This window comes from Pezoporus flaviventris, unplaced genomic scaffold (genome assembly GCF_033815535.1).
Source record: "Pezoporus flaviventris isolate CSIRO_AGI_PZ_B2104156 unplaced genomic scaffold, CSIRO_AGI_Pfla_v1 ptg000063l, whole genome shotgun sequence".
Classification (NCBI taxonomy): domain Eukaryota; kingdom Metazoa; phylum Chordata; class Aves; order Psittaciformes; family Psittacidae; genus Pezoporus; species Pezoporus flaviventris.
Genome location: NW_026892611.1, coordinates 5,039,978 through 5,053,469, shown reverse-complemented (window position 1 = coordinate 5,053,469; position 13,492 = coordinate 5,039,978). Strand labels below are relative to the sequence as shown.

Genomic DNA, 13,492 nt, shown 5'->3' with positions numbered 1-13,492 from the left:
TGCAGTCATGGGACATCCAAAATGATGATAAGGATTCCTGGAGTCAGTCAAAACGGTAGAAGGAGAGGAAGTGCAGTCAGACTGCTTGGGCCAGTGGTTGCTCTCTGTCTCCTCACACGTGTGTGCTGCTCCCTGTGCTGCCCTCAGCCTCTGCAGGATGCCCAGCACTGGGCATTCATAACGCTTCTGAGATGTCCACAGGCAGAGTGGTGTGGACTATAAGGAATGGGTAGGAATGCATATAGGAGACGGATGTTCCCATGTGGGGTAGCCTGAAGTGCAGCCCAGTTTTGGCTGTTTGGAAAAGAGCGATTTTGACTTAAAGACTAATTTTGACAGTGACTGTTTTGTGTGCTGTTCCAGGCTTTGGCTGAAAAAGTGGAAATATTCTCCCTGGAAATGTCTGATTAGAATATAATAACCATTTTCATACTTCTTAGTGCTTTCTGAGGCTCTCAGTTACAGGGAATGGTAATTGGTTTCTTCAAGTTAGAATCAAATATCTGAGTATGCGTGTTCGTAAGTACGTATCCATATAAATAAGTGAAAACATCAATTGTTCTTATCAACAAGCTTCACTGAGGAGAGAAAAATCTCCTTATGAGCCCTTCTTATGGCTCCCTAACAGCTCTTTGGGTGACAGTGTCTGAAACCGGCATTGCAGGCTGGTATCACTTCCACCACAGTTATTTCTAATTGGCAAATCAAGGACAAGAGGAGTCAGGGAAGAAAGGATAAGGATTGTGCTCCTGTTACTAAAATGCCACTAACCAGTCTCACAGTACCTTTTACAGACATGGAGAGCATCATTATTCCACAGAGGTTTTGGGGGTTTGGGTTATTTTTGAGGAGAAAATTGAGTGATTTTAAAAAGGGACGTAATACGAACATAGAAATAAATGGATGTTAGGTGATCTTAAACAATGACTGTGCATTTGGGGATTTTGAACTGCAATTCTTAAAATCTGTTAAATACTGAGTGAGACTTTTGTACATAACAGGATGAGGTAACCACAGTTGTATCAAATGAATAAGCAGTATTCTGTCAGATAAACGTATGGAAGTGTTCCTCTATGGTTGTACCATTATCTCCATTCTGCAGTTTCATGCAGAATAAATCGTATTGGCTCCTAAACTTTGTAAGTAAATCAAGGAACCGAGTCTGACCCATTCAGAGGTGTTTGGTTTGCTTTGATCTGAAGATTCCAGATGAAGCTCCTACAGCTCAGGTGTAGAGTGTTCTGGGGAATGACTGTTCTCACCGACCTTCATCACAGTTTAATTCACTTGAGGGAATTGTTGAGAAAAACGGGGCTTTTATTGCATGTCAGAATTCCTTAAGGTTTATCCTTTGACACTTGGCGATATGCCTGTGTTGCCCAACTCTCTTCTCCTGGTTCAGCTTCTCTGTTATAACCATATTGTAGATCTTAGCTCAGTTGAAGCAGAGCCTGACCTTTAAGAGTCTCCTAATCACATCTTTGTTGTCCACCAACCTGTTGTTATTATAGACTCCAGCCACAGCTCAGATCCTTGAGTGCTGTTTGCTACATGGACAAAAAGGAGTATCTACCTTGATCCGTCTCACCTGTGTTTAGCTGTCCAGTCTGGCACAATCACATGAAGATGGCCCCATCTCCTCCATGCTCTAAGGAACCTAGAAGCCATCTCAGACTCCATTCTCAGTCTGGTACCTCTTGGACCCTGGCTATCTGGGAATTATATTACAGTATCTGTGAGGAGGGTAAGGAAGGAAAGTTCTTGCATGGTGCAAAGTCATTTAACTTGGGGAATTGTCTGAAGGGATCTTCTGCTGAACTGGAAAATTCCACAGGATTCTGAGATTAGAAACATCTGAAAAACACCATAGTTGACATTTAAGTTTAAAATCTCCCAAAAGTCCTGCTGCGCAAAATAATTCCTTAAATTCCAGTATCCTGAGCTCGCCTCAGCTGAGGTTAGACTGCCATTGCCCTAGGAACCATCTGTATGTGTTGTGACAGCCTCTCTCCTCACGTTAGACTACTTAAGTTGTAAAAAGAGAGAACAGAAGTAGATAGCACAGAAATAACTTGTCAAGATGCTCAGTGGAAGAACCAAGACAGTATTTCACACCTTTCCCCTATCTCAGTGCTGTCCTCTCTGTGACCTCCAAACATTTGTCTTAAGCATCTCTGCACAGGAATTGTAGTTGAGGCTGAAGGGACTTTCAGAGGGCTGTTGTCCACTTCCAGCTGTAGTAAGGTGCACGTAGGAGGGAGGACTGCCCTAGGATGCTCACACCACACACCCAACCAGTGGACACCACAGTGTCTGAGGGGCTGTGGCTCTCCAACCCACACCTGTGCTCCCCAAGATACTTTTTGGACCACATATAATATACATCTGCAGGGGGAAATTTGGGAATTTTGTGTATTTCAGGGTTTTCGTAAGCACAGACAAGTCTAAACACTGGAGTGGTTGTGTTTCCCTGTTTCTCTTGCATAAAGCTCCTTCTTGGACCCATCACGTGCAGCCTTTTGCATGATTGTTTTACAGCAACTTTGTGTGTGTAGCTTAACCTTCAGCCAGCATTCAGGGCAGTGGCCAGGCACCATGGCAGCATGGAGACCCACCTAGCTGTGCTTCTGCAAGGATGACCAGGCCATCCTGATACAGCAGCTTGTGCCGCCTCATCTGCAGCGTGGCAGAAGCGGGAATGCCAGAGTCATCTGGGGACAGCACAGAGCTAATGATTCATTTGGCTCTCACTGCCATCAAATTGCACTGAAGAGGTGCAATGTAATGAGCACAACAGCCAAGCAGCGTTTGCTTCATGAAAAATCATCAGTTGTTATGCTCTGCAAAGTGGTGTCCATGCTGTGACCAGACCCCAAGGTAAGCTAAAAGAAACGGAGGAGATGCTTTATGGTTGGGCTTTTGGGAGTGGGGGAACATTAACACGTACTCCTTGGGAATGGGGTACCGGCTGTAAGAAGCTAATGGAGCCTCTGAGCAGCAGAGGTAGGATTTCAAATCCACTTTGATCTCTACCCTGGCAATTTGGTCCTGTGGTTCAAAGGAGCAACTTGCAGTGTGGGTTGTAAGAGGATTTAATGGGAGGCAAGATGTTTTCTGGGCAACCATGAAGAACAATTCCCTACCATAACAGCAGGATACATGAGCACAACTGATGCCCAGCTGGTGGTATGCAGTGGTGGATGTGGTTGTGCTGGGGAAGGGTCACTGCTGCTCCTTTGGACATTTATGTCATCTCAGATCTTCTATTGGACCGGCAAAAGTGCTCTTGTTCCTGTGGGCTGGGTCACCCTGAGCAATGCACTAAGTAAATCTGGTCTGCCTTCGCTGGTTTTGTTTGAGTTAGGTTTAGGGAGGGCTCATACAAGCTGCTTTGCCAGCAGATCTGGAGTATTTTCTTAAGGTACACTGATTCTTTAATTACTGTAAATAATCCAAACATTTAAGTTCACTGTAGAAGGGGAAAAAAGGTGAATTGACCAAGATACACTTGACTTTTTCATGCCACCAACACAAGGCCCTTTGTAACGTGGAGCCGTAAGACTCAGGTGTGCAGATGTATCCACCATAGCCCTCTTCAAAACCATGTGAATTCTTTCTGGGTTCGCAGAAAGCTGTTGCTGGTTAGAGGCTGAAATCCTGGCTCTGGGAAAGACAATGGGAGTTGTGCTGCTGGTCTCAGGGGGGGCAGGACTCACTATCCAGACAAGGCTTTGATCAAGATTAGATTGTATAATAGCAGTGTTAATAGTATTATTAATAAAAATATTGCAGCTCTGTTTTTAATCATTGCTGTGTATATTGGGAGGGAGAAAAAAAAGGTTTGTATCAGATACAGTTTTGCTTCCATCTCTTCCAAATTGGTCCCTCCACAGCCTCAGTCCTCTTGACTATTGCTTTTGAAGGGCTGCTAGTTGAAGGGTTGAATTTATGGCTGCTGAGACCAAGTTCAAGTCCTCTGAAATCTGTGGCTGTGCACCCAAAGCATGTCTACATCAATGAAATGCTGTGGCCTTTGTTAAACCAGCATCCAACAGTGTGTACAAGTTCTGGCTGCTTGCTCTGGAAACTTCTGAAGATGAGAGAGAGTCCAGAGCTGGATGGCCACCAGGGTAATTTAATGGTCTTGGATGGATCAAGCAGCTGCACCCCAGTTATCAGCCTGAATTCTGCCCCAAAGGACAGGGCTTCCAAATTTAAAATCACAGCTCCGGCTCAGTGGCTGTTCTGTTCTGATGGAGGATGTTTCAGGACCTGGCCACACTTGAAGGAGCGATACTCAACAGATGATGGTGCCTACCATGTTCAGATGAGCAGCTGTCAGCAGGTTGTTAATCTTTGAGAGCCTTTACAGAATGCTTTACCTGCACATGTACCCAAATTTAACATCATTTTAAGTGGAGGTTGAAGGCTGGCTGTGACAATCAGTTATCAGTGTGTTTGCTGATGATAGCTTCAGAGCCACAGCAATTGCTCAGGCTTTAAACTTTCATACTTGCTTTGAGTTGTAAAGTATTCATTATTTCAGAGTACGCAGCGGCTCCACTGAAGAGGGGATTTTAACACTGCCAGAGAAAATAAGCAGATGGCAGAGGGAATGGCAGAAATATGACGGAGCTGCCTTACTCTCCAACCATCTGGTTTGGACCTTAGTTTAACTCACACAGACCAAGTCCATCTGCAGCAGACGTGGTACTGGGAGGAGGAGCCTGTTGGGCAGTAGCATCAGCAGCCCACAGATGAGGATCTGTCCTTAGTAAAATGGTCAGATGCTTTCTCCCCTCTATGGAGAAAGGGTCAGACAACAGCAAGGTTCCAAATCTCACCTGCCCTTCCTGAGCTGCCCCCAGTTGTTACTGTGGTGGCATTCGGGTGTCTGTGGGAACATAGCATCACTCTTGGTCTTGGCACAACCAACAAACATGTTTTGCGCTGGGTCCATTCAGCCGTTGCAGACGTCACTTCATTTCATAGAACCAGAGACTTGTTTGGGTTGGAAGAGACCTTAAAGATCATCCGGTTCCAACCACCCAGCCATGGTCAGGGACACCTTCCACTAGACCTAAAATGAAGGTAGAGAGCCTTAGATAAATCTGACAGCTTGTTTTCAAGATCCTTTCCAAGCATAATGAATGAGAAAGACTGTGGCAAAACCATTGGAGAGCTTAGGAAAGATTGTCAGTCTGGCTTTGAGCACTGACAAGGCATGAAATACCTTGTGTGTGTGTGTCTGTATGTCCTCATAGGCATTCACCCCAAATAACAGACACACACAGACGCTGCATATGTTCCCTCCCTCTATATTTGCGTGCTCTAGTTTTAAACTCATTAGCTGTTCTTTTTGATGAGTTCCTGGAGCAGTTTTGTGCAGAGAAGATAGGCTGAGTCACATTCAATCCTATGAACAGCTCTGGAGGAGCTCGGCTTCCTTCCAGTGCCTTCCCCATCAGGGTCTGATGAGAGGGTATCTATAATTACACATCACAGAAGCTGCAGTCGTGATGTGCTGCAGTTAAGAGGACTGGGAAGAGCTCGGTGGAGCCAAGGTGCTGTCAGCTCAGGAGCTGCTCTATCACATGCCTGCCTCTCTCTGCATAAATAATTCTGGTTTAGAACTGCCTCTTATGGTTAAAGTGATACATGGCACCTTCCCCCCTCCTCCTGCCTCTCCCCACATGGAATCACATTGGTCCGAAGAACTGTTGATGAATAATTTTCTCTCAAGGCTTTTTTGCTTGAAAAATAGATCAAAATTCTGCTGAACTCTTTATGCTGTTTTACAGCTTTGACAGAAATGGTAATGGGAAAATGAGATCAAGATGCGTTCAGTACATTACTGGCACTAAAATAGTAAGAAAAAAAGAGCAACCTCTAAGTAGTTCAGGGTCAAATCCTGCAGGTAATTTCTGTGCTATGAGCATATGAAGCCCAGCATGTTGTTCTCCTTCTGAAAGGGCTTACAGGTTTTGTTGATGCTGTTTTTAAAGCACTTGTCTTTTATGAGTCTGCAATAATCTTTGCATTATACTATTACAACATAATCAGGTCCTTGTCAAGCTGCCAAGAATGATCAGATACCATCAGAGCACTGAGGAGTTTTAGTACTAAACTTATTAGGAGAGACCCAGATTTATACCATGATAGTTGAAAACCACTTCAGTGTGTAACTGGAGCTTTGTGCTCTGCAGGAATGCCTCAGCCATATGGGAGCTGGCAGTACAGATTTGGGCTTGAGCTCCAGCCAAGGATGGGAGTTCAGGTGTGAGAGCATCTCTGCAGTTTCACCAAGCATTCGAGAAGTGGATTTAAAGAATACTCTGTTCTCCTTTTTTCTTTTTTTTTTAAAGAGCTTTTTAAGTGCTAAAATGACAAAGCTGCAGTCACTCTGCTTGCTGTAGTTTAATTATGCAGCAATTAAAATATCAGTCCTGATGCACTGAGTAGCAAAATGCTTCTATTCAGCAGTTTTTCCAAGCCAAGAGGATGCAGACACTTGTCATTACAGCTAATCCTCCCTGTACTGTGCCTTGTGATCAGTCTTTTAAAGGTACCTTCCCACCAAGCCTACGTATCTTATCTGGTGATAAACTCAAATCAATACCTGTTGTAGCAGGGAACGATGCACTGTTTAGAACAGGTTGTGTTGCATTTGTTGGAGAAGCACAGCATACATTTTTCATTGGAAAACCCTGCAGTTTGAGAAAACACAATTGCAGTGTGTGTGTATTGCTCTCCTTGAACTGTGGCAGCACAGAGAAATCACTGCTTTGCATTGATGTGAAGCTTTCTTTATTCTAACATCTCCAATATGTCAAATGTTAAACTATTTATGTTCCTTGCTGAGTTAAGAGGATGAAAACTGTGGCTATTACCCAGTATTGCTGTAGGTTAGGATTTGTGGAGTGAATTGTGCACCTGAGTTCCACTCTTACTTGGCATTTTTAAGTGGCCATTATAACAAGAGTGAATTTAGTCGTCTCAGCAGGAAGGGAAAGACATTTGGACATTGCACAATCTGGACAATTCTGTTACTGGTCTGGCACAAGATAGAGAGGAACCTGTCCAAAGTGGTATTATCCATGAGGATAAAATGTCAGAAAAAGAATGCCGGAAAAGAAAAGTAAGTTACTGTTTTAAATGTAGTATTACCCTCTCCTCCCACTTCCATTCTCTGCTTGAATAGACATGGCCTGAGATGGTCGGGTTAGGAAATAGTCTATTCAGAAATTGTATTTTAAGGAGATGGCATGTGAATATGATTCTTGATGTGAGTGCGTAGCCCTGATCCTCTCGGAAAGGTTTTCCATAACCTTATGACAGAGAAGAAATCTGCAGGTTTAGCAACAAAATTCCTTTTCCCATTTCTGCTGCAGGATGCTGAGACTCTTTCTCTTCTTCATAGAGGTTTCCAAAATCATGTATTAGTTGTTCAGGATGAAGCTGTTTTGAGATTTCCAAGAAGATGGTGTCTGTTGGTCCATCAGTGCAAACACTGTCTCTGCCCACAAGGTGTTGCCTTCTTCTGAGATTGATGGACCAGAGGGTCTGTCCCTGCTTGTGCTTAGAAACACCGTGTGATTGTTTTAGTTGTGGTCTTGGCTAGAGATAGAACACTGCTGGATCTGTAGCAAAATAGCCTCAAGGGTGGTACATTCACTGCTCTAGTACAAATTCTCACACCACCAGTCCTCCCTTGATGTGATCTGTGAAAATTCATATATCTAAACTAAAAAGCAGTTCTCTTCAAGTGCTTGTGTCCAACCTGAAGAGATCACTTCTACTGTATTCCACTGTGGTGGAAATAAAAGGTTCCCAAAGAGAGCTGATTCCTTCTCCTCTCCCCCCCACCCCGTGTGTGGTTTCCTAACTTACCTTCATGTAATTCAGCTGAACATTTACACTGAAGTTCTTGCTGTGATGCTACATGAGATAGTGCAGTCACAATAGCTTGAAGGAGCACTTCAGGGATGAGATATACATATATATATATATAAGTATATATAAAAATATAAAACATTATCCAGTTTGCTGTGTGTGAGAGTTGTGCAGCTTATGTTTGTCACCCATAAATAACTATTGCCTAACGGTGTGGAGGTGTTTAATCACCAGAATTTGAATTTAACAGGCTTCCTGTGGTTCACGTCTCTCACTGCCACATTACACAAGCCTTGTGCCAGGAACTTGAAGGTACTACTGCTGAGTTATATGTGTGTGTTCCAACCCATAAGGCTTTCCAGTGTTCAAGTAGTGTTCCTCAGGGGTTCTTGTTGGGGCTGGTGCTGTTTAACATCTTTGTTGATGACATGGACAGTGGGCAGTGCCCCATGTTGGCATTGCTTGCTCAAGTCTTGTCCCTACCAAAGAGTTGCAGCAGCCATGCTTTGGGCACAAGGGATTACAGAGGTTTTGGGGGAGTGACTTCGTCATCCCATTCCTGACTGCCTTGCTGCTCTGGCATCTTGGGGAGTGGGCCATTGCAGTGCGAGCTTGGCACTGGGGACATCCTCCTGTGGTGTCCTGCAGGGATGTGGGATGGAGCATGGCCAAAGTGGGAGCAGAGAGGATAGAAGCTGCTTCACTTACATAGCTGGAAATGTATCTGTACTTGTTTCTTCTAAGAAAAGGAATAATTTGAGGAGATACTGTCTCTCAGAGCTATATGAGGGAGTATAGGGAGAAATTTTTATTTCTGTGCCTTTTTTGCTGTTTCTCAATTTTATTATTTAAGTCTTTGTTCTGATACATTCCTTATTATTTTCACTGCCTTGGGTAATTGTGTTTTTCCCTTAACTTAGGAAGTTACTCTTAAAAGAAAGAAAGGGGGCCAAAGATAAGGCAAAGCTGTTAAATGGGAAATCTATTACTAATTAAGGCATAGTTTTGCTAATTGCCTTAGAAATAAAGTTATCAGCTGAAAAAGCCTGAAGTTTGTATAATGAAAGTTAGGAGCAGGTTTTTCCCCCCCCTGTTTCCTTCTGTCACAGTGCATTCAGAGATTAAAAGTTTACCTCGCAGCCTCATCTTGACACCATTAGACAGGATGTCTCTTTTCATTAACTGCAGGCAGGCTAAAGCTCTTCTAGGGTTTATTTCAGTCTGAATAGTTAAAATTTGGCAAAGTTCTAAGCAACTGAAGTCAGGATCCCTTAATGGGAGCTGTCAGTGTTCATCATAGATTTCATGTCATGCTCCAGCTAGAACACCAAGTTCAGGACCCAAGATAGTCATTGTCCCTTCTTATTTTCATTTTCATTTTTATTATTATTGCTATTATTATTGTTGTTATTATTAATATCCCAGAGATGAGGAGGAAGCACAGCATTATATAAGGCAGCGGCACAGGGGCACCAACAATATGGTGTCTCATCTGGAGATGCTAATGCTTGAGAGAAGAGGATGGTGTGCTGGGGCAGGACTGCATCCTGGCTCTCCACCAGGTGGAAGGGAGCAAGGGACCAGCCCCAGTTTTGCTTCTTATCTCGCAGAAGTGCCCTCTTTTTGTTTTAATCTGTGACAAAGCAGATGGTGAGCCCCAATTCCCTGGTCTGGCTTGCAGGCACGTGAAGAGAAGTGGGATGTACGAGTGGTTCTTCCATCCCAGGGGAAGCAGCCCCTGCACCGGTATTTTCTGACGAAAGTAGTCTCCTTAGGTTAATAATTTTCTCTTCTGCTTCCGTGCCAATGGGCATCATGGCGTAGCAAGCACTGCTTGCTGGAGAGGGGAGCAAGTTTTTCTTACTATAGATGCATTAAACCTCCATTATCAGAGTTCATTTTTCCACCCATCTTTTGCTCGAGCTGCGGCCATGCCTTCCCCTTTGTGTGCCTTTTGCTGCACAGTGAGTGCTGGCTGGATGTCAGTGCTGTTGCCTCTGCACCCAAGGGAGGGAGCCCTGAGGCTCACCCTGCTCCATCGGGTGAACAGAGGGAGATATAAAGGAAGAACTGTCTGGTTGGATCGAAGAAACAACCCTAACTATTCTATGATTCTATAAGAAGCAGCTCTGACCTGCTGGAGAGGATGGGGTGGGATAAGGCAGCAGCACCCAGTGATCAGCAACATCCTCCTGCTTGCCCCAAGTGCACCCAAACACATCCTCTGGATTGCTTCTTCACAGCAAACCAGACTTGTGAAGCACTAGGAGCCCTGGCACCGCCAACCTTAAGGTATGGGGTGTATTTCTAGCCCTGCTCAATGAGGGAGCACAGATGATGCTAGTAGCACAAGACAGGCTTGCAGCACCATCCTGGGAGGTGGATCTCCTCTGGGTCACCCTTTTCTGCCTGTCTGGCACTGAGCAGATTGCCAAAAGCCCTTTTGTTTAAATAATGCTCCTTTGGAGTAATTGCTGGCTCTAGCAGACAGGAGCAAAGCAAATTGATAGCTGCAGAACATTTTTGAGGGCAAAAGGGATCACTGACAGTAATTGTTCTTCACTTAGAAAATTGGTTCTGCAGCTGCTGCAGTGAGCTGGTGAAGAGAAGCTGGGATTTTCTTGCTGTCTCTATTAGATGCACAAGGGACCATCGGTACACTTGTGCTTTGTGAGCAGTCTGCCGTTCTTTCTCCGCTACCAAGAGTTCAGTAACCACAGGGAATGTGCACTTCCCCAGGCAATGCCAGGGTCCTCCTGCTTGCCTTTCTCAAGGTCCCATCCAACAGGCCTGGTCACTGTTGTTTCCCAGGTTGCTCCCAGACTCTGAGGTTACCCCTGTCCCAGGTGAAGGACATGTCCTTAGAATTAAGATATGCAGAGTGCGCCATAACAGCATTGTAAGCACAACTTTGCTTTTGCAAACGAAGGCCTGAAGGCTGATGGCAGAGGAGATGCTGGTGGCTTGGGTGGGAGGTATACATACACAAGAGCTGTGCAGGTTGGCCAGGCTGGATGGGGCTTGGAGCAGTCTGGTCTAGTGGAAGGTGTCCCTGCCCATGGCAGGGGGTTGGAACTGGATGAGCTTTAAGGTCCCTTCCAACCCAAACAAGTCTGGAACAGGCTTCCCAGAGGCATCATGAAGTCTCCCTCTCTGGAGACATACAAACCTGCCTGGAGATGTTCCTGTGGAACCTGCAGTGGGTGGCCCTGCCTCGGCTGTGGGTTGGGATAGATGATCTCCAGACATCCCTTCCAACCCTAATGATTCTGGGATTCTAGGATTCTGTGATTTCATGTCTTGAAGAGGAGTCACTGCTTTTCCATGCTGAATTCGTAGGACAGTCACATTTTGCTTGGAAAATAATTGCAAGTGCATTACCCACCAGCTTTGTGAAAAGCACATCAAAGATCTCTGGGTGATGGATTTATCTCATGTTTTTCTCTGGGATTTCTTCCCTAGAATTTAGCATTAACCAATTATTTATAAGTCCGAGCATTTTTCTGTATGTTTGATTATTCCTGTGTGTAGACTGATGGAGAAGTTATTGAGTCACTGTCATTTGCTGAAGGGAAATGCTTCTATTTTTAATTCTGCGTCTCTTTACGGGTGGATGAATGGCAAGCTAATAGTCATGTTGAAATTTGAATGTCAGAAAACAAGGGAGAAACTTGAGGCTTGCTCTTTGTATTTAACCTGCTGTCTTACATACTCCGCCTTGAGTCTTTAAACATGCCTTTACATGCCATGCAGACATATTTTATAAAACAAAGTGAGCATGATTTCATCCTTTGTAGGAAGCAAGAGAAAAGATTCTGACTTGTTAAATAGGCTAAACATGAATTAATTTGACAACACCTTATTTCTCTGATTGGTCTTAATGTTATGCTGGCTCTTGATTACCCATCTACTAAGAGGTAATTTCTCAAGGAATTAGCAGAAACAACATGCTGGACTGATTGTCCTGTTAATGCTGTTGCAGTAAATAGAGTACCTTTAGTTGCACTAAATAGAGTACCTTAAGGGATTGTAGATTTATTTGCCATGAACATGAAAAAACTACTTAATAGGAAGGTAATTTATTTGTTACAGTTCTTCGGTGAGACAACTGGCTGCTCAATAGGGACATAAGTGAAGGTTCCCAAAGAAACTTCTGCCTTCAGGATCTGAGTGCCACAGGGATGAAGTTGCTGCAGGTTGGGACATCGGGGCATCAGCAAGGCAATGACTTCCAGCCTTGCTTGGAGGATGGAGGTCTGCTGGGCCCTTTGGCTGTGGTGTCTTGACTTGTGGTACCAAGAGAACAAAGTCTGTGGCCTTTCCCTGGGCCATTCACTGCTCCACAGTCATTGCTAATGCAAGGATAAAGCATCACTGAGCTTGTAGGGCAACTATACCTCATGCTTTGTGGCTGTGGAGGATGTCCTTGGGATTGCAGCCCCTGTGGACCTGTTCACATGTATTTTTGGATGCCAGCAGGAACAGACAGTCCTTGCCAGGCCACATGGGAGCCAGCAGCATCTTCCTGGGGCCATCATTTACTCCTCTGTACGCTGAGGTCAGTGATGTCAGGTGTGACTTGGCATCCAGTGTAATAGGTCTCCCTTTTGTTGCCAACAGAAATGTTTATAAATGCCTTGTAAAAATAGATTTTTATTATTTATAATGGTGATTTAGGTTTTATTTAGGAGATGGCCTTAACTTGCATAAGTGCCTTTTCCAAATTAGATTTTTATTGAGCTGTCTGGAACTGGCTTGATGATACATATCTAGCCAATGCCCTTTGCACAATGCCCAATGCTTTTTTCTCTCTCAGGTTATTACAATATGTGCATTTCAATATAGTTTGCATAGATATCCAGAAATGTAGGAAAGCTGTCAGGTGTAAAGCCATGTGTATTATTTAACTAAACATAATCGTGCACTTTTGCTGCTAGAGGCAGGCTTGCTGGGAAATGACATTTTTAATAAGATCATGTTTTTTACACATTAAAAATAATTATTCTGACCTCAAATCAGGACAAAATCTACCAAAACCCCCAAACTCAAAACCAGATGGTGCTGGGCACCTTCCAGGACTGGCAGTTTTATTCAGCATTGTGACTGAAGCCAGCAGCTTTGGGAGCACCCAAGAGCAGAGCTCGATGCTCCTGATTCACCAAGACATTGAGAAACTGAGAACTGAGCAGGCAAGAAACACTGCCAAACTATTGCCTTAGGAATATTCCCTTAGATACATATATATTTTTCTTTAGGACTACCTTGTTCGCTTCTTACTTGCTTTACCAGCCTGTGGCCTGTTGCAAGACTTCAGGCAGACCTTGTGGAATTCCCAGAGGTGAGCGTGGTTGCAGCTGGACAGGAGGGATGGACATGCCCCTCATCTTGGAATTGGGCCCTGAATTCACTCTGGAGCCATGAAGTTGTATTTAAAGGTGTTTGGAAAGGTCGAACAGCAGAACAGGAGGAAATTGGGAATTTTTCTCCATGTTAATGCACCAGCTAATAAAATAGGGCTCTGTTTCTTTGATTTAGGCTCCTGTATTCTGCAGCAGTCCAGGTGAGAACAGCACAAGTAGCAGGATTACCCCAAGGGAAG

The 13,492-nt window shown here is 44.3% G+C and overlaps 1 protein-coding gene across 3 annotated transcripts in view; it reads left to right on the top strand.

Moving 5' to 3' along the window:
- GALNT17 (polypeptide N-acetylgalactosaminyltransferase 17) overlaps positions 1-13,492 on the top strand; it is a 182,319-nt gene that overhangs the window by 155,529 nt on the left and 13,298 nt on the right. The gene's annotated exons all lie outside the window — the stretch shown is intronic.